Source organism: Sturnus vulgaris, chromosome 1 (genome assembly GCF_052056855.1).
Source record: "Sturnus vulgaris isolate bStuVul1 chromosome 1, bStuVul1.hap1, whole genome shotgun sequence".
Taxonomy (NCBI): Eukaryota; Metazoa; Chordata; class Aves; order Passeriformes; family Sturnidae; genus Sturnus; species Sturnus vulgaris.
In genome coordinates, this window is record NC_142243.1 from 63,752,279 (window position 1) to 63,773,014 (window position 20,736).

General features: G+C 43.5%; 2 long non-coding RNA genes across 3 annotated transcripts; one reads left to right on the forward strand and one right to left on the reverse strand.

The window, feature by feature from the left end:
- Window positions 1-781: 781 nt before the first annotated feature.
- LOC148225261 (uncharacterized) lies at window positions 782-19,945 on the reverse strand. Of its 2 annotated transcripts, XR_015804936.1 has the most exons (4): window positions 19,894-19,945; window positions 13,599-13,704; window positions 3,982-4,062; window positions 782-1,249 (listed from the first exon to the last, which is right to left on the reverse strand). It is a non-coding gene; the product is annotated as an uncharacterized LOC148225261 (long non-coding RNA). The 2 variants fall into 2 exon arrangements; XR_015804937.1 differs by lacking the exons at window positions 13,599-13,704; window positions 19,894-19,945 and adding an exon at window positions 7,551-7,729.
- Window positions 8,064-16,227, forward strand: LOC148225262 (uncharacterized). Its single transcript, XR_015804934.1, has 3 exons — window positions 8,064-8,661; window positions 13,150-13,279; window positions 15,378-16,227. It is a non-coding gene; the product is annotated as an uncharacterized LOC148225262 (long non-coding RNA).
- Window positions 19,946-20,736: the final 791 nt, after the last annotated feature.

Genomic DNA, 20,736 nt, shown 5'->3' on the forward strand with positions numbered 1-20,736 from the left:
TTACATAAATATTATGTTTTCTGTGTACTTATCTTTTTCTGCATAAGAAGGTATCAAAAGGAGAATTTAGAGTTTTCTGCAAACTATTTATATAAATTACATAATGTGTTGCAAACAGGATGTGCTTTTATATTAATGCCGATTTTTCAAATTATTTCAGGGGAAATTACTCAGGTTGGGAAATCACAAGAGTTAAATTAAAAAAAGGAAAAGAAAATTAAGAAAGTCGTGGAACATATACTAGAGCTACTGTGGTGATAGCTGCTGTGGTGATGGCTTGTGAACATTTCGTATCCTTTTTGTGTGGAAATAATATTGCTGTGAGTTACAGCTGTGGTATTTCCTCTTCTGTTAGACATCAGGTTGTGTTTTTGTAGTTTTGCTGAGAGTCACAGAAATGAATTTGTATTTAAACTATAACTAAACTACATTTTAAGGTAGTATATGCAAGTCTACCCTGAAACAGAAAGCTTGTTATGTACAAAGGTGTTTATGTTTTTCTGGATCGGTTTAGTGCCAGAATCATGGGGTTGGTGGAGAGGAGAGTGACTCTGCTAAGCAAGAAACTCTTAGCTACTTGGCTCTTTGATTTGCAAATTTGCAAAATTTGCAAAAAATATGTATACCCAAGTATACATATTAGCAATTACAAGGAGCAACAACACCTATAGTTAGATTGCAGCTTTTTCCAGGTGAGATGTAAACTTAGGCTGAAAACTGTCCCTGTGTAGAGATCTGACCAAGCTGCCAAACCCAGGGGCTGGCAGCGACTGCAGGCCACACCAAATGCTCAGAGATTGCTCGTCTACAAAGGGTTTGGAGGTAAAAATCAACATATGTCCGCCTCCATGTTGGTGTAACAAATCCCAGCAGCCATGCTCAGGCTGAAAAGACATTTTGCTAGTGTGGGGGTTTGCCCACTCAGAACACCAGGGTAGAAAACATTCTATAAATGAGAAGAAATACAGAGCATAAACTGGAAGCAGTTTGGAAATTTTATTTTTTCTCTCAAACCAAACATGAGCACCCAAGGCTCTGAGATGTAACCATACTTACTGAATAAAGATGTGGTCAGGCAGCCAAACAAATGGAAAATGAATCCAACACTGTTAAGCTTGATCCTGCCCTGCTTTGGTAAAAATTGCTTCTTCAATACATTTCATTGTGTAAATTTAACATCTCACTTCAAAGTGTTATATTTGCTTCAATACAGGCTTTGCTGTCTGAAGGGTTCTCCTAATCCGTTTGGCTGAAAATCAAGGACAATGGAAGAAAAATAATATCAGAACAATTTCTGTGGTGTTTATTTGCACTGTTGTTCACAGAAAAAAAATTAAGCCAAATTCACTAATTTAAGATTCTTGAATGGGATCATTATACCAAGGTAAGCTCTTGTATTGGCTCTTTGATTCTGAACTAAGATTTTAACAGTAAATTGAAAAAATAATTACATCTCCTTTAATTCCAAATGTCAATACACAGAATTTTAAAATAATTTAACAAAATCACTCTGAAAGTTCATTCAGATTAATGTTTAACCCTCCAGCATTCCCATTGTCTGGAGGCTTAAGAACATGGGAATCTTAATGTGCTATAAAGTAGCATTTAAATTTTTGTTCTCGGTCCTGCTCACTAACTTCACAGTAACTTCCTGTGTTAGACGTCCAGGTCAGTAGAATTGAAGCATTGTTAATCTTGCCCTGCACACATTGCAGCACTTTGGCTACAAAGTGGATCAGAGCCCAAGCAGTGAAGGATGGCTGTGTCTGCATTGGGAGCAAAATGTTGCCGAGGGCCCAACATTTGTCTTCCAGGAGCTTTTTCTCCAGAGTAGCTGTGGTTCCAGGGACTCAAAGCCCATTAGTGGCTGAAGCACATCTTTCAGTTTGGCTCCTGCAGGAAGACCTTGGTCGGGCAGTATTGAGCAACACACACCAGGTGGGGAGAATCAAGAATAATCTCAACTTCAATGCTAGTGTAGATATTCTGAAACAGAGCAGGGCTTCACAGGAGGGCTAGTCTGATGGCAGCCTGGCTGTGCTGTAAGTCTGGGGTGACCAGTGTCCTGAGGACCAGCTAGAGAGTGGCTGTGGGACTGGCTGAGTTAGCAGAGAGGTTGGTATTTTTCATTTTAAGGAAGAAAGGATGCAGAAAAGCACTCATCAGATTGATGCCTATGGCACCATTCAGTCTGTCATGGCATTTGATGCAGAACTAACTCTGCACAGCACTCTGTGGCAAAGGCCACATTGTACAGACTGCATCGAGAACTAGCCCTGAAGCTTTTCTTGCCCCAGTCTGTTTGCCATGAGAAATAGTAAATTAAATAACATCCTATATGAGACGAGCATGCAGTCCACAGAATTCACTAAGCAAGAGGTCAGTGGGCTCAGTGAATTTGACTGGTTCTTTTTAAAGCCTTTATATTATTAATAAGGTTTCCAGCTTCTTAGTGGGAGCTGAAGTTACTGCAGAGCTTTTGAAACAAATTTCAGGGCTCAGGAAGGGATGTGCTATTTTTGGCTTCCACTTAACCACCCATTTGACAGCAATCAGGTGAATGATTTCCTCATGTTGCCATTAGTATCATGTTGCTGGTATGTATGGCATCTTTTTCATAAAAAGACAACAGAGCTACTGTTCCAGCAGCTTGCAACATAGATTAGAGAAAACTGTGAGGTTTGCCAAAGTGCTTTTGCTCTTTACATAGCAATTAAGCTTGAGAGAAAAACAGATGGCCACAGGTGGGTCTAAAGCAGCTGTATACAAACCTCAAATATCCACCTAGGCCAGAATCACCTTCTGGGGTTCAGGTGACTTTTGAATAACCATGGGCTCTTTGTAAATTATTCACATGGAAGCTAACCTGTTCTTACCTATGAAAACAGCACATGAGAGAGGTGGGAGCAGCTAATGGAAAGAGGGCAGCAATATGGCCAGTGTCACCCATGAACTCTGTCAGTTTTGGATTTTTTTTTAAAAGTGAGAGTTAGAATTTACTGATCACGGTGCAGGTGCTGACGTCCAGAGGAGGGTGGTTTGAAGGGGAGGGAGGGAGGGAGGAAATGTGGTTACCCCATTAATTCCCTCATGGCTCACATTAGCAGTGTGTCTTTAAAAACAAAGTATGATGCTGCTGAGGATGTAAAGGGAGCTCTGGTGTATGTTACATCCGTTGTAAAATTGAATTATTTCTAAATATTGGGTTTTTAAAAATGCCACTGGCTGAGCTATAGCACAAAGCTGAACAAAGACACTGTAGTGAAGAACATGAGTAATTTCAGTGATGGGACCTGCAGAATTATTTAAGCAGATTTGTGTGATAACTGGGGCTTTTTTCACCGTGTTTAGTCTTGATAAGAACAAGACTGATGTCTTATCTACACTGCTTATCACATTTACTGCTTAATAGCAATGGAGCTGCTGACAGCAAGCAAACAAAAAATCGTCAGGAAAGTTGAGTGATTGAATTACCACTAAATGAATGCCCAGAGTTGTCAGTGGTATTTTTGGCAACAAAGAAACCTAACCAAAACAAAACGATTTTCAGCATTCACAGCACTGAGGTGATCCCTCAGAAGCACTGGTGGGGGCTGCATCCACAGGAGGTGTCACAAAAGAGCTGTGTGCCTTCAGCTCCTTCTCCTTCTTTGTGATGAAGGAACCTTCTCACTTCCACAGTGGGGAAACTGTTTCAGGCCAGAAGGGTGGACAAGCAAGGAGAGGGAGGGAGGCAGTTTTCCAAGGGGCAGCAGCCTCCTTGGGTGCCTTCAGCTTGTTTCCTGAAGTGCAGCCACTTTCAGAGGAAAAAGAAGGTGCTGTGCTGCTTGGCAGCTGACAGGCTGCCCCTCCTCAACCAATAATTAATTACCTGAGCTAGAAGATAAGGCTGCTCCTTAGCAAAATGTTTTTTGTTATATAATGGTCATGACAAAGATGAAAATGCTTGGGAGTGCAAAATTGCAAAATTGACTTACTTACCCACGTTATAACCTGACCAGCTGCATTCACACCAGGCAGATCTAACAATGCTTCATGCTGGGGCTTTCATGAGATGAATCCCTGCAGGGAAAAAATTTCACTCGTTTTCCACTGCCCTCTTTCAGATACTTTGGACATGCAGTTTTGTTAAATAGAACCCAACAATACTTTTCATATTGGGGTTTTTTTTTGAGCATTTCTGTTTTAATGGAGAAGTGGCAGCTCATTTAGAGCCCAAAAGCATGCATGAAACATTCAAATGAGTTCCAGTTGGCACAGCTCTGGGTACAGCATGGAAGCAGGGAGTTTGTGTGGCTGAAGGCCATCACCTATAGCAGGTCTTTTCTGTGATGGATTAAATGTCAGCAACAACCTTTGCACTTTGCCTTTTAATTAAAGTCTCTTGAAGTGACTCAGCAGATGCATACATTTCATCTTTATTATAATAAATTTGCTGTTAAATCCTATTTCACTATTTTAGCCCGATGGTGCCATTGGTTCCTTACAGCACACATTACAAAACTTCCTTTCAAAGCCCAACTAGAAATTAAAATCGATTAAACACCCGATAGACTGCCCAAAGCTGCGTGAATATTGAGCATGAGTAGTTTCAGAAGTTAGAAATGCTGTTCTAAATAATTTGACAGGTTCTCTAGCCCTAAGAAAGCCCAGAGAAGGATGTCCTGGTTTACAAAGATGCTGCCTGGGAAGTTTAAGCAGGCTTCACTGCCGTGTTACACACGGAACTCGATGGTTGGGGCACTCAGGTCAGAGCTGTAGAGAGAATCAGTGCCTTGCTGCTGGGTGGTAGCCACCACTGGGTTGGCAGTCCTGCCCCTGGTGATGTTGAGAGACAACAAATCTTGTTCCAATGCAGAACAAAAACACATCTAAGGTGCTAGAAACTTCTCCTGTGTTGCTAGGGAAGTCACTGCAGTGAGGAAAGGATAATGTTTTTCTTTCTACACCCATCCTCCAAATATTTGTAATTTCTATGTCTGTCACTGTGTGCATTCTTTATTTTCTCAAAGCAGCACTACTCAGATCCCCTTATCTTATTCTCCAAGGGGTTCTTAAACTGCAAGCAAGGAGGTTGTAGATCAATTAGCTCCATCTACTTCTTTTTCTTTTTCATTTTTATACTTAATAGCAAACATTTGCAAGAGATTTCCATCTCTTGGTACCCACCAACTTTGAAGCTGAAATACTGAGAAATCAAGACATTTAAGGCTTGCTATGAGAAAGAGCTACCCCAGTGCAGCACAGGAAAAAGAACACCCTTTGCTCTTTGTATGCCCCACAAAGTCCTTCAGCTGCAGGAGAGTTAGAGTGGCTCAGGAATTTACCACGATAATGTGAGATTCCGACTTTGCTCCTGAAAGGGCTGAGTACCTACAATAGCTGGCCATCAGGTGACAGCCTCAACACAGTTACCCCGCAGGGTTACAATTTTTCCTCCTACCCATCTTCCCCAGGCTTATTCCAAAAAGAGCCACAGTTAATGATAATTTCTGCCTAAGAGAAATAGATTGACGTTTCCCCCCTCCATTTATGAATTTATCAAAGATACTAATCCTTATTTTTCTATTTTTGAGATAAATACTGTGCTGTTTTATAACCCCATTGAAACCAACAACTTTTTCTCACCTTTCACCTAGGAATGATACCAACTTTCTGTGTGTTTCTCATTGTGCCATTCTGCCTAGGACACAACTGTGGGAGAAAAGAAGACCTCCCACAGCTGGGGAAGAGGGTCCAAGCTATCTGGCTGGGAAATCATGCCTCTGTTGGTCTGTCAGCTGTTTATCTTCTCACTGACCCAAATCCTTAGGTGATACCACCTTGTTAAATCTCAAGAACATCATGTACCAGAGCCCCATCACTGGGCAAGCTTGACCTTTTGCTACTACAGCATCTAGCAACTAGCTTGTCAGTGGGAAAAAAAACAAACATTCAGAGGGGAGAGCAATTTAAAAAAATTCAGCACAATAAAGCTCAAGATTCTCGTATGTTCTGCACATATAAAGCACCATTCATCCAAATCCTATTTTCCCCTCCTATTACTTAATTCAATTTATAATAATGTAGCAATTGCCCAGGAGCATGAACATGTTCATATGCAGGAAGTAAATTAACTTAGTAAATTGCTGACTAAATCAAACAAATAATTTTTTTTTCTTTGAGAATAACATCCTCCCTATCCATTATCAAACAAAAGATACCTGTATTAAAAGCTTACACTTGAGGCTGTCTCCCTGGTACTACACTATTTGTGACACAAGCACGTGAAATGTATTACAGCAGGGAAAATTATTTCTATCTGCAAGTACTTTGTAGTAGCTCTTTCTTGAATACAAATTGTGGGTCATTAGCTCCCAAATAGGCAATATCTGCTCACATAAATGGCATGTAGCCACCTTAAAAGGGACATTGGAAGCACCTGCTTCCACTGCCAATGAGGTCATCCTGGGAAATTCTTGCAGTCAGGCAGCTCTGATTAACAAGTTTACAGAAACAGGGGCTGCAGGCAGATTCTTCTCCATCACTTCTCAGGCTAGGCTGTACAGATGGCATTTTCTCCAAACTGCTCCACTTAGCGTTACAAAGTGTTTAATACGGAAGTTCAACCTATTCTATTCCAGGCTCGACATACTCCAGAACCTGAAGAAAATCAGTCTCAGGGAAAGTGTTAGAGCAACATTTGTACCTTAACATTTCACCACAGACCCTTGAAGGTATCTTCAGACTTGCTGCCTGCCAGAAGAGTTTCAGTGAGGGTCGAGATAAGGATTGAAGCTGACAGATTTCATGTTGGGATTTAGACACTTAAACATACAGGTGTCTTATTTTATTCATAAAAAGTGGTGTGCTTGTGGCATCACACGATGCTTGTGATCTAATAGGCACTCAAGCTCCAGCACAGGCAAAGCTGTATTCAGTCTTCTGGATGTGCCATAATGAGACAGTAGCAAGACCCCAAAATATTGACTCAAGTGGCTGAATTCCAAAGGAATCAGCTGTCTATCTCCAAAGGCCAAAGGCAGGCAAGAAAATAATAAAGGTCACCAGAACAAACGCCACTAAGTAGCCACTTGGCTTGACCCCTCAGCACAGTGTATCGAGGAGCTGGAGAGAGGCAGGGGCAACTGTGGCTAGGAGAGTGCAAGAGAACAGCTTCAGCACAAGAAAAAGTAGTGTTGGCATATTCAAGGGTGTAGAAGCAAAAAAAGGAGTTGAGTAAGTACCAAGCCTTCAAGTGAAGCAAGGAAGAATGGATTATTTAATCCCTGTAAGTTGAAAACTTGACCATAGAATAGCATTTCTCTGCAGAAGATTGAATATTAAGGTGTTGGTTAAACAGGAATATACAGTTACAGCCAGAAAAAATTTATTGTCTGAAATAGTTATTCAGAACAAAGAATGAAATGTCCAAAGAGCTGAATATTACAGAAAATCTGGAACTGACAGTGAAAAACTAGGATAAAGCTTTATTTCTAAAATGGAAGGCACCACCTTCCAAATGGAACCCAAACCACTTCTAGTTTCAGTATGCATCACACATTACTCACATTATTGGTCCTCAGGTGGAGAGGACATGAGGTGAGCCTGGTCAAATCTGAAGGAGAGCCATCACAGAACTTGAAGCAGTGAAAAAAAAAGAAGATAAAAAAACCCCAAAGATAAAGTACATCCTTAATTAAATCATAACTCAGCTAGTATGCACAAAGTCAAAAGACTTCTGGCTCAGTTTCTCATAGAAAATTAGATAGTTCTGCTCCAAGTGGAAGAAAAATGTATCCTTTTGCAAATGCATTTCTCTATGTTATGCTTTTAAGTACCAGCTTTTAAATCATGTCTGAAGAGGCCTGGGAAAGCACATTAGCACCTCTCCACAAGCACTGTTTGAACATGGCTGGCTTGGGGAGAGGGGAATGAAAGATTCCCAGACTCAGTGCAGACAAAGCCCAAAGGCTGTTGGCGTAAGTACAGAGCCAGAATAGTGCTTCAAGAAAACAGAAAGAAAATGCCTTTAAAGAGGAATTCACCAAAATGACATGAAACAGCAAACAGGAGACAGGGCCTTTGAGAGCATTTTTTCACAATTAGCTCACTGCTCTTTTGTGAATGTTGAAGGTGTTCCACAACAGGAGTCAGAAACCTGCTGAAAGCCTGTTCCAAAATCCCTTCTGGATCCCCTGGCTCAGTTTTCACCATTGCAATTATCAGACTGCCAGGGCAACTGATACAGCAAATTGACAGCTCACTTCCAAAGTCACTTGCTGCTGATCCTACAGAGTTAACACAGGAGCTCTGGGAAGCAGCAGCTTCAGGCAGCGTGCCTGGAGCAGCTCACAACATCCCTCGGGGGAATGAGAGACTTAGCAGCCATTTCTGCGTGTACAGGGACCCAGTGCAGTGCAAAGTTATCACCTGCATGGAAAGCGTCCCTCTTTTTGTGACCATCCCTCTCCTTTCCCTGACTCCAGGTTAGCAGTGCTGTCTCATGCCCTGTGTTTTAAAGAGCAAGCCGAGGTCCTGTGGGTGTTTCTGGCTTGGTGTTTGCAGCCCCTGGCAGCCAGCTCTGTCTGACAGAGCTATCCCAGTGAGCACTAGACAGTAGTTCACCCTGCACCCAGAAGAGGACTTCACTTCACTTGAAAGGAGCTCACTGCAGAAGAGGTAAGAAAATAAATGTCTGCCAATGTGCAAGAGGAGCAGGCCAGCCCCTGGAGTTTTAGGGAGTGTGTTTCCATTTATTTTCTTTCTTTTAGCTTAAATATTTTACTATTTTCAAAAAGGACAGCATGTGAGCATGAAAAAAAATTGTGTGCCAAGGAGTGCACTTGCATTTACAAGACAGCCTGCAGACAGGTGAGATGGCACCTCAGAGGGATATAGATTTCCAATCAAATCAGTCACTATGCTGTGTGGAGCTGGAAGTGAAGCTCAGCACAGCTTTAGGCAGGTCTGTGTGCAGTATGGCAGATACTTCTTCAACTTAACAGTGGAGTTCTGTTTCCTGAGCAATGCTTCAGCAGTCTAGGGGTTTGGTGTGGAGCTTACTGAGCAACAAAATTCAGTAAACTGTCTTTGTTCTCTGTGTGATTAATAGAGATTAATGCTGATGTATGTACTGGCATGTGACACCATTGTTTTTACCAGGAACTATTACTCATCAGCTCAACATGTGGGATTAATTGGCTTTGCTTATTACCAGGGAGAAACAAGCAAAAAGGTCAAGTTGCCCTAGCAAAATTATGCACTATCACTTAGTAATACCTCTTCAGTGGGAAATAGTCACTGAATTGAGTGAGAACAATTGCTTTTTATTTTTTTCCAGACCAATCCACTTGGTCTGTGTAATTATAGTCTAAAACAAATGTATGTACCTTGACAGCCTCTCACTACCTGTGGACCACTTTAGTTGTGTACTGACAGTCATGTGCCACAGTAACATTTTTTCAGTCTCATTGTTTATTTTACATTCATTCAAGGCATTTCTGACACTGTTGTGTTATTTTTGCCTTGAGTTTGATTTTGCAGAAACAAACATTTGGAAGTATTTGATGCTCTTTTAGGCCCTACAAAACTATCCTCAGCACATCTATCTGTACCACAACTATCTGTACAGACAGGGTATGCTCAGCTGAGACCTTTATGCACTTTGAATCATCTTTTTAACAGTGTTTGTATGAGCAATTCTGCAATTCAATTTACAAGTTACAAGTGATGTGAAATGAATGATGAATGGCTGTGATGCTGAATAGCTGTGTAGAAAAATCTTCCATAACAAAGAAAAAGAGGCAAAGGAAAGGTGTCATATCCATGTGCTGCTTCCACAGAATACAAGTGTGATCTCTAAATGAGCAAATAATAATAATGTGAGATGTGTGGGCTGCTTTAGTCCATTTCTAATTGAAGAGGAACACCCTCACCCCACCTCACTCCCCATTATCAAAATAAATATTGATAAGGAATTGTTTTGTAAGCACTTAAAGATTTTGAAGAAATTCTTTGGTATCAGGATGAGGTGTGTCCTAGGGATCTGAAAGTATCCTACTTCTCCCCCTAGTTGGTGAGAATCAATGAAACCCAGCTGGTCTCTGATAGTTTGGGCTAAGAAACAATGTCACAGATGTAAACTTTAAAAATTTGGCAAGGCCCAAGGATTTCTAGAAGGCTAAAGATCAGTAACAATTGTTCAGGATTTGCAGATTGCCTGCTCTAGCCAGGAGCACCAGGAGAGGAACAAGAGCTCTCTGTACAAGCAGGCAGGTCTTTGAAAGCCTTGGGACCATTTCTGATAGTGTGGGATATTGTAAGCAGGGAGTGCCACAAAACCAGGAGATAAACTAAAGCAGTGTGAGCAACTGCTTGTCCACCAGTTTGTTTCTTATTCAAAGGTTAATGGAGAAACAGGGATAATTTGTTCCTCTTGAAGCAGAAAAATGACTCTTTTTGCAATTCTGGGACAGTATGCTTACAGTGCATTCCAAAATTGTTTTTATTCTTGTACATAAAATTTAAAGTAAAAAGGAGAAGCATAGAGGGATTCAAAAATTTTTCAAGAAGTTATTGGATGAACTGAATCACATTTCAAGAAACAAGACCCTGATTTATGCTGTGAAACCCAGTATTTTACCTTTCATGGAGGCGACTTCCATAGCAGATGGAACAAAATTTTGATGCATTTCACTGCTGTCCTGGTTCTGGCCAGGACAGGGTTGATTTCTCCTGGCTACTGATTTCTGCAGTAGCCAGGAGAGGGCTTGGCTAGGACCTGGAGGTTATTCTGTTTATTCTGCACCACCTCACCTAATTTTCCATATTGGGGAAGTGTGGAGCAGTTGGGGCAGATTCCGTGGTGAGCATTTTCCATGTCAATCACTCTGTCTCTCACTTGTACACTTTTGTTATTAATATTGTTGCCATTACTGTTCTTCTGCTTCTCTCCTTGCTGTTTCCAGAAAATTGTTCTCATCTCAAGCCATGATCTTTGCCTTTTGTTCTCCAGTTCTCCTGTCCAGTGAACACAGAGGAGAATTGGATGGAGAATGGGAAGTGAGAGGGGCCCAAGTGGAGCATGGTTTCAGTGGGAGCACTAAATTCCTAAACCACAACAACTGTAAACACAAATAGTCATAGAAAGGCACAAATAATCATGGAAAAGCTTTGCAGAGCTTCTGAAGCTAGAAAAAGTAATTTTCATTTCCAGTATTTTGGTGTAATTTTTGCCAAGGAAGGAAAACCATCTATTTTTCCTTTGAAAGGCAATGTCCCTTCAGAGCCACAAAATTTAACTTAAAGACAAAAGAGTCAATAATGCAAAGCCCAGAAGTGCTATGCCTTTCTGAGTACCCCTTTTTGTCAGGGTTAATAGATAACAGCAACATTACAAAACAGCTCTGGAGAAACAACACGTGTAATACAGATTATTCAGACAAAAGAGACTGCAGTGGTTATTTCATATGACCTCCTCCTACTGCTGTACTGGGAGTTATTTGTAGAATATTTTATGAGAATGTCCACCAAAACTTATTTCAACACCATTTGCTAGGGTTTAGAGATGATCACACATCTTTTAGAAATAAATTTAAACATTAGAGACAAATGGTGGAAGTAACCACTTATAGGCTGGCAGGGACACTAGCAGAGACATTTGTTAAATAACATGCATCTGGTCTTTTATGCTTTTACTAATTATCTAGAGCAGAGAATAAAGAATATATTAATTGAAGTCACATATATATTAAATTGAGGGAAATTACTAATACAAAGAAGACATGAAAAAAATAGGATGGAACTCACCCAGATAAAAAATACAGGGAGAAAGTGAGGAAATGAGATACTATTTATGGATTAAAATGCAATCAAAATGAAAAGCTATTCTAATTCACAAGGGGATAGAAAAATCTAAGACGTGCTATCAAATAAATCTGCAAAGAAACAACATGGAAAGAATCTTAGGGGGTTGCACTTTCCGTGCAGGATAAAAAGGTAAAATAGCCAGAGAAATATATAATGAGACTGGAATATATAGATCAAATCTTTTTGCAGGGACACCTGGAATAGCTTGTTCACTTCTTTATGAGATGAAGAAGATCTGATGAAAGAGAGAGAATTCAGATTAGTACAGCAAATGGATTCATCAAGGTCCAAAATTTGATTTATGAGGAAGAATGAAAAGCCTTCAAAATGTATTAGATGATTAGTTAGATTAAGAGACAAGTACAGCCTAGGAACAAAGCAGCAGTCTTGAAACGCTTAAAACCTAGAAATAATGTTGATTAAGAGACTTCACCAGCTAATTCAAAGCAAACATAGATTAATAGGTGAAACTAGGTAAAAAGGAGGTCAGACTACATGTCAACAGCACCTTCCTTACAGCACACCATTAACTTGCAGAGTGACCTTGCAGGAGACATAATGAAAGAAACTCCACTTGGCCCATTGAAAACCTGAGAAAAAAGGTGCAAGAGAGGACAGCCAGGAGATGGGCAGCTTCAGCTGGAAGTGGCTGATGTCCCCCTGCCCTTCCTCAGCCCTTCACTTCTCACCAGAGGGGTGTCACAAGGCAGTAGGGAGCCAGCTGAATGTGTAGACCTTGGTTGGTGGCATCCCTATGCCCCTGCCCTGTCCATGTCTGGATAATTGCTTCTCACTCCCTGTGAGGCTCTTTGGGCATGAATTAGTTCCCATCCCATCAGAAGTCAGTCTTTCCCTTCCTTGGTTCAAATATTTCCTGGACAAGCAATGAGTCTTGCCAGAAGAATGTTACATAAATCCAGCTTTGCCAAATCCAGGCTGTCCAGAAGATGCCTTTGGGAGTTCTCTAGCCTGGCAAGTACAAGAGCATTGGTGGGAGAAGCCCTAATGGGGCAGCTGCAAAGCTGAAACCTCTCCTTGGGGAGAAGTGCAGTTTTGTGTCATGTTTCACAAAGCAGAAGAGGGCAGCAGGCAAGATTTGATTGGCAGATTTGGGGAGCAAGGAGTAACACTTGGCCACCTGGCAGTGCAGAAAAAGTCTTGTTAAATTTCTTGGTATTAATGTCCTGATGACATGTTAAGCCATATGGCATCAAAAAGCGAGCTGTTGGGAGGTAATGCCTGCTCTGGCCACCTCTCTAATCCAGGGGATATTTCCCTCAAACTCAGTTTTCTCTCCAGGTTGACATTTTCCACGCCAGCCCTCTGAGAAAGGAGCATTTGCTTATTAGCATGGGCATCCCTGTTTCATGTACAGCATGCCCCAGCACACAGCCACTGTTTCCCCAGGCCAACTCTTCTGTAGCTGCTGGTAAGGATATCACGTTATTCCTTAAACCTTTTATTAGCATGCTGCTGTCTAACATTTCATTGTCTAACAGCACCCACTGCGTTAATGGTCACAGAGTGTAATGTTGAATGTGCACGGCGGGAAATAATGCACATAACACAGGCAGGAGGGCAATTGATTGGACAGTTTAATCTCCTGGTTTATTCCCCTGCTGCCACTGGGAAGTCAATATCATTGAGTGAATGTGCCAAGGCATCATCTTGTGAGAAAAGCTGTCTTTGGTGGGATTTAAAGAAGTGACGAGGACTAAAGAGAACATTAAAAGTAAAACAATACTTACATAAAACTCTGTCAGACCTGAGTTAGTGCCCCCAGGTTTGCAAGCAGATACTGGTTTCAGGCAGCACATTCCTACAGCAGCACGGAGCGCCTTCAAGCTTCATTTGCTGGATGAATTAAAACACAGTGACCTTTCAATGTTTTCTCTAGATAAGCCTGAATCAGAATCCCAAACCCAAACACCCCCAAATGCTGGGGACATTTAGATCTTACAGACAGATTAGCTATGTAGTTTGGGATAAGTTTAGATGTTTGTGGAGGAGGGAAAAGAAATCTTGCAGTGCGTTACAGCCTGCACAGTTAAAACATCTGCATGGAAAAAGTGTGCATGTAAGGAGGGAAGCATGACTAACTGAGACAGAAGAGGAGGAATAGGTGAATATGGGCAAAGGATAAAGTTTTCCAGGCACTGGGAAGAGGAGTTTTTGTGGGGCACTGAGTGTACCCAACAGCCTCACTTCTGCAGTCCCGTTTTCTCTTCTTGGCTGTGTGCTACCAGGGAGAACCTGGAAAGCTGGAAGCAAAACCCAAAAGGCAAATGATTAAAGGTGTGTCTTCTACAAAATCCTGAGAGCTAAGAGTACGAAAGATTGAAGTGTTTGTGACATTCTTGGAGTTGTGACAATCTGAGGAGTACAAGCAGCAAGGTTAGTGAAAGCTGGCAAAGCTGACCCCTAAGAACTATTGCTCAGATATTGGAAGGAAAAGCTTCCTGGGCATTAGTTTGCTGGATATTACTCCAGCAAAATATCACTCTAAGGAAAAGGCTAATGCTGTTAGTGTGGATATATTCCTCTAATTCAACTAAATCATCAAGAACTTTATTACAAGACAATACCAAGTGAGAAAGTGAGAAGTGAGAAAAGTTTATTGTGTGCCTTATAGCAACTATGTTTTTATGAACATTCCTACAATGATCATGGCCTTTGTGTGCTAAAGGTCGTGAATTCCACCTGCAAGTGTACCTATTCAGTTTTGTATGGAAAAAGCAGGACAGGTGTTTTTTTGACTCGTGGCACTTGCAGGCAGCATTGCAGGCAGGGGACACGCACCCCAAGGCTGATGCCTGCAGCAGATGCTGACTTTCCAAGGGAGTGCCCTGCATCCCTGGACAATGGGATTTGACTTGTCTCCATTTCTTCTATCTCTGATTTATTCAGGAATAGGATACCAGGTTGCTGCAGGCACAAATCTGGTGGCTTTCAGAGGACTGAATTGGGCAGCACCACTCCTTTTCACCAAAACAATAGGAAGGACAAGGGCCAACACTGCTTTTAGTTCTGGTGCTTCTCGGCACTGGAGTGGGAAGCAGTAACACAACTGTATCCCTCTTCCTTTTCTACTTCGAGAGGGCATAATGGGATGTGGTCACAGCAGCGTGCTGCCACACATGAATGTGAGAGCCAAGTGCTCTCCAAGGACATCCTGGGTCTGCTGAAATCAGTGGGATGGCAGCCTTGGGCTTGTTGGGAATCCAAAAGTCTCATGTGCTGTGTGTAAGCTGTGACAAGTAGTACAAGCCTGAGTGACTCGTGCTAGGATCCTATCCTAGTCCTGGGCAGCTCCATTTTTGAGGTAACCACTGCCCAAAGATCCCAGAGAAACCCTTTCCCACAGCAGGAAGGGCACCACTGAGCACCTTTGCTAACCTCTGCAGTCAGCTGAGAGGAGCTGAAATGGCACTGAGCTACTCAGGAGGATGGTCTGTAGCCATGCTACTCAGTCGAGATTTTCATAATTATTCTAATTCATAATTAAAAACCTTTTCATTCTCTAACAGTCAGTGAAGATGTGTGGTGAAAACCAAGAGAAGATGTTTTGCAAAGAAAAAGAAAGATTCGCAGTGAGCTTGAAGCCTGTTTTGGAGATCCCTGGTGAGTGCATGCTGCTTCAGGGAGCGGACCAGGCACCCACAGGCCCTGCTGCAGCATCCACAGGGCACTCCCCACTCCATACCCACATCTGTGAGACACAGAATCAAAACCCAGTCAGAAAACACGGCAGGACACAAGGTTTGCTGTGCTGGGGATGGCAGCAGCACAGCTAAATGCCCGGAAAGCCCCTGTGACATTAGATCCAAACGTGCCACGGAGCATCCCTGAAGCAGGCTCCATGTGGGGACAGCTGGGCAAGCTGTCCCACGTGTCACAGCAATGACAGACCCTGTGCCAGAGAACAAAACCCTTCCTGCAGCACGAAGCAACCCCTGCAGTGATGGCAGAGAAGTGAGTCGGTTCATGGCTCCTCTGGCACCTGAAGCCCTTGCCAAGGGTGGCGAAGGAAGGGGCATGAAGCCCATCAGGAACTCCTCCCCAGTGGAGGGGAGCATGGAGCACAGGTGGAGGTACCCACTCAGCAAGGAGGGGCTCCTACTCATGAAGGCTTTTCCTTGTAGTAGACTCGAGTCCATGCCCAGGCTCACAGGCATTGTGATTCTTAGTGAAAAAAAGTGGCTAGAGAAAACAGAATAAAATTCAAATCAATTATGCTGTTCAAAGTCAGTCTCTAAATTAATCCAATTATGCTGCAACAATCTTTGCTTAATGCCCAGAAGCTAGAAAGGATGGTTTAGAGCAGTCGTTGGGGAAATCAGTTGATAATGACAATAACCAACAATGGAAGACGCTATTCTGAAAGTAAAGTGGTGTGGGGAGGGGAGAGGGGAGAGAAAACACTCTATTATTCACCCTTCACTCAAAGTGTATTGCTTAGCTATTACAGGATAATGCATCAGAGCTAACCAAGCACAGTGCTGCCTCCAGGTCTCAGCAAGGAAGAAGCTGAAACTTGCTTATCGTTCTGTACTGAGGAAAGCTCCCAGCACTGTTATTATGGAAGTACAGCTCTTAATAACCATTGCACAGCCGTGTTCTGGAACAGTTTGCCCACACAATGTCTCTGCCTCTGTCAGGCAGGCTGCTAAAAGCCTATTTTTATATTTTCAAAATTTATTCTTCAAATCAACTTGGTGCAGAAGCTCAGCTTCAGGGCCTTGATGTTTTTCATAGAATAATAGAATAGTCTGATTTGGAAGGGACCTTGAAAGCCCATCTAGTCTAATACCCTCCCTGCATTAAGAAGGGACATTTTCAACTAGACCAGGTTGCTCAGAGCCCTGCTCAGCCTGGCCTTGAAATGTCCCCAGGATGTGACATCCACAGCTTCTTTGGACAACCTGTTCCAGTGTTTCACCTCTCCCTCCAAAAGAAATTTCTTCCTTATATCTAGTCTGAATTGACCCTCTTTTAGTCTACAACCACTACCCTTTCTCCTACCTCAGCAGGCCCTGCTAAATATCTGTTTTCACCTTTTTTTATAAGCCCCCTTTAAGTATTGAAAGGCTGCAATGAGGTCTCTCTGAAGCCTTCCCTTCTCCAGGCTGAACAGTCCCAGCTCTCTCATAGGAGAGATGCTCCATATTTGTGGCTCCTACAGGTGCTGAGGACCCCAGAGCTGGATGCATTGCTCCAGGTGGGCTCTCACCAGAGCAGAGCAGAAGGGCAGAGTCCCCTTCCTTGCCCTGCTGCCCACGCTGCTTTGGATGCTGCTCAGGACAGGATTTGTTTTCTAGACTGCAATTGCACATCCCTGGGTCATTTCCAGCCTCTCCTCCACCAGCATCCCAAAGTCCTGCTCTGCAAGGCTGCTCTCCATCTCCCCATCCCCCAGCCTGTGCTGGTACTGGGGTTTACCCTCACAAGGGCACTGCACCTCACAAAATCTTTTCAAAGGGTGACCACATTCAGTTTCTAGCTTGGAGCATGAAAAGACAGAGGAGCAGATGCAAACAAGAATATACTCGTGTTTTAATCAGTCAGTCTGTGTGCACACAGGCAGCCAGCTCAATTCGGGCCTCTTGAAAGCACCAATTAAGAACTGCATGTTGATAATTTCAAGATGGGATATTAGAAATATTCTAAAACATTTGGCCATCTTGTCAAGATAACGGGAAGGGAATAGCAAGTGGAAATTCTGCTGATTGCTCTAGATGATTTTCACTCAGAGCCTGCATCCCAGGAAGTCTTTATGGGGGCAAAAGCTGTCTGAAACAAAGGATACTCACGAGTTTTGTGAGGGACTTGTATTCATGCCATTGCGTTGAAGTCACTGGTGTGTGGTATGATTTGCATCCCTCTCACCCCAAATATTCTGAGTCTTGGTCTAGATTTCTTGTTTTGTAGGATACTTCATAGCAAGATTTCATCTTTGAGCTGTGGCTCCTCTGATCAAACTGCATCATTCAGATCCTCTCTGCAGGAAAACAGATGCACCCTCCTGTGCTAATCTCACACATCAGAACATAAAGAATATATTTATAAAATATTCAACTCTGAAAATGCTTGGATGTAATTTCTGAGGCAGTATCCTTGTTAACACTGGAAGAACCTACTCCCAGTATTGCAGCCCACATGCTCCTCAGAAAATGTTTCTTTGAGCTGTGTCAGAATTTCACAAAAGATTTGAAGGAGTCTCATTTCAACTCAGTGGGAAAATCTCATATTGTTTGCCTCATTACACTTCAAGACTTGCCTCAAGACTACTATTATTATTTATAGCCCCTCACATTCAAAAATGCATGTAAACCCCCATGAAGCTGTGAGCTTAGCTTAAAAATCACCAGGTATACTCGTGGCTGAGCTGCTGAGCTTTTTCACAGTGCAGCCAGGACATGATTTCAAAGTTTGCTTCACATCCCGAAGGAGCAGAGAAGAAAATTCACATTTTCTTAAAGTGCAAATTGAAATTCCTGTAGTTCACAGACTCCACTGTTTCAAATGGAAAGAGAGTTGGTAACAGCCTGTAGCAGAAGTGTGTCACAAAAGTGCTGCAGCAATGTCTACAGATACAAGGGTATTAAATGATAATGATTAGCTAAATATCTCCCAAGAAAGTCAAGTGAAAATCACAGCATGAGAGCTACAAGCAGTGAGCCTTCAGTGTCATGTTAGGAAACCTTGCACAATGAAAGCAGCTTTTCCTTTGTGCTCTCTAGGTTTCCAAATACTCCCACAATGACCCAGAAGAGGATCCTGAATTAGTGTTAGATTTTGACTTCTGATCTGAAAAGTGGTCCATAACAGCTTCCAGAGATGCCAGAGAGCACCTCCTGAGCTCTTGTGAGCTCCTTGGAGGGTTCCAGGGTTTCCATCAAGGGAGACACTGCAGGTAGGAGCTGTCTCTCTGGGAGCTCCATGTGTCCCACAGCCCTTTGCAGCACAAAGACAAACGATGGGGGGATCTAATAAAAGCAACACGTTTGGTGCCCCTAATATCAAGACTTGGATTCCAGATGAGGCTGCAAGGGATGGAGCTCATGCTAATTGTGAGGACCTGCTTCACCCAAACCCAGGCAGAGACTGCACACAGGGGCTGTCTCATAGAATTATAGAATAGTTTAGGCAGGAAAAGACCTCTTAGCTCATTGAACCTGTTAACCCAGCACTGCCAAGTCCACCACTGAGCCATGTTTCCTGGTGTCACTTCCATGTTCCTTTTGAACACTTCTCTCTGGACAACCTGTTCCAATGCCTGACCATCTTTTCAGTAAAGATTTTTTTGCCTAAGATCCAAGTAAACCTCATCTGGCACAACTTAAGTACATTCCTCTTGTCCTATCCTCTTGCTACTTGGGAAAAGAAACCACCCCCTACCTGGCTACAGCCTCCTTCCAGGCAGTTGTAGGGAGTGATAAGGTCCCATCTGAGCCTCCTTTTCTGAAGGCTAAACATCACAGCTCCCTCAGCCACTCCTCACAGGACTTGTGTTTAACCTTCTCCAGATTCATTGTCCTTCTCTGGACACACTCCAGCATCCCAGTGACTGTGTTGTGGTGAGGGGCCCGGCATGTCCTGCTCAGGGCTGCTGCAGAGTGGTTGCAGTCCAAGGAGAGCGAGCTGCAGCAGAGTTGCAATGTGTCCCTCCCCAGCACGGGCAGCATTTCTGTTGTTTGCTCTCTGAATGCAGCAGCTGTTTCTGTGCTGCCACATGTGTGCCAGCCCGTGCTGCACCACAGCAGAACACCGCGGCCAGGGCTGCTTTTTGAACATGGTGCATTTTTGGGCAGCAGCTGCTGCATCCCCGCCGCAGAGCGCTCGGGCTGCGGTCACACCAACTCCGTGTCCGCGGGCGTGGGGAAGGCTGCCCTGGATCTGCGCCGAGTTCGGCTCAGACGGGGATGGGGCACAGGGACATGTGACATCTATTAACTCTGGGGAAGCAGAGAGCAGCTGAAGGCTGCGGGCAGCCCCGTAATGAGGTAAACGATACAAGCTGGGGATAAAACAGCAATTACTCACGGGCTTATTCCTCAGCACTTCCACTGCGCCTGTTAGTGCCTTTGCCTCACAGATGTCAAACGCAGGCAATTAAAAGTTACGTAAAGCCACAGCTGAAATTAACTCCTGCCGTGCCCCAGTCCGCACCCACGGGCACCCCCCTGTAGTGAAGCAAACCAGGGGCTCTGCTCCGTGACCTGTGCACGGACTGCGGCTCAAGCTACAAGGACAGCAGTTTGTGTTGGGCTGGTGCAGCCCTGGGCACGTTCTGCAAAAGAATTCCTCATCTAGCGAACCTCTGCTTTGCCCACTTCTTTCCCCTTATAGACTGAGGACCCTCTCATGTAAGGAAACAGCATCCAGCCTTTGCTCACCTTTCTTGCCTGTCTGTTCAGATGGATGCAGGCAAAGCATAGCTTCTGTAGTGAGAGATGAGTTCTGGTAATGCTCAGCTTTCAGACTCTTGAGATTCTTTTCCATCCCACGGCCCACCAGGGGCCTGCTTTCACCTCCTTAGCTGTCTTAGGAATTTTAGAAAAGAAGAGAGATTTAAAGTGCCAAAAAGCGTCTTGGGTTGCTGACAGGAGGAGCCAGCTGCAGGGGAAGATGTGCTTTGTGCCAGCAGGCTGAAAGCCCTTTCCACCAGCCAGGGAAAGGGGATGGTCAGTGAAGTAGATGGGTGCTGGAAGATGCCCAGCTGCTGTTCTGAGGCTCAAAGGTGACATGGCTTCCACAGGCAGTCCCTGGAGAGAGGACACCCAAGGAGGATGCAGCTGGTGGCTGTGTCCTGGGGACTCGGCACAGGGCTGCTCTGCATAGGGACGCTATGGTGGGGCTCCCCCCTTGGCCTGAGAGGCTGGCTGA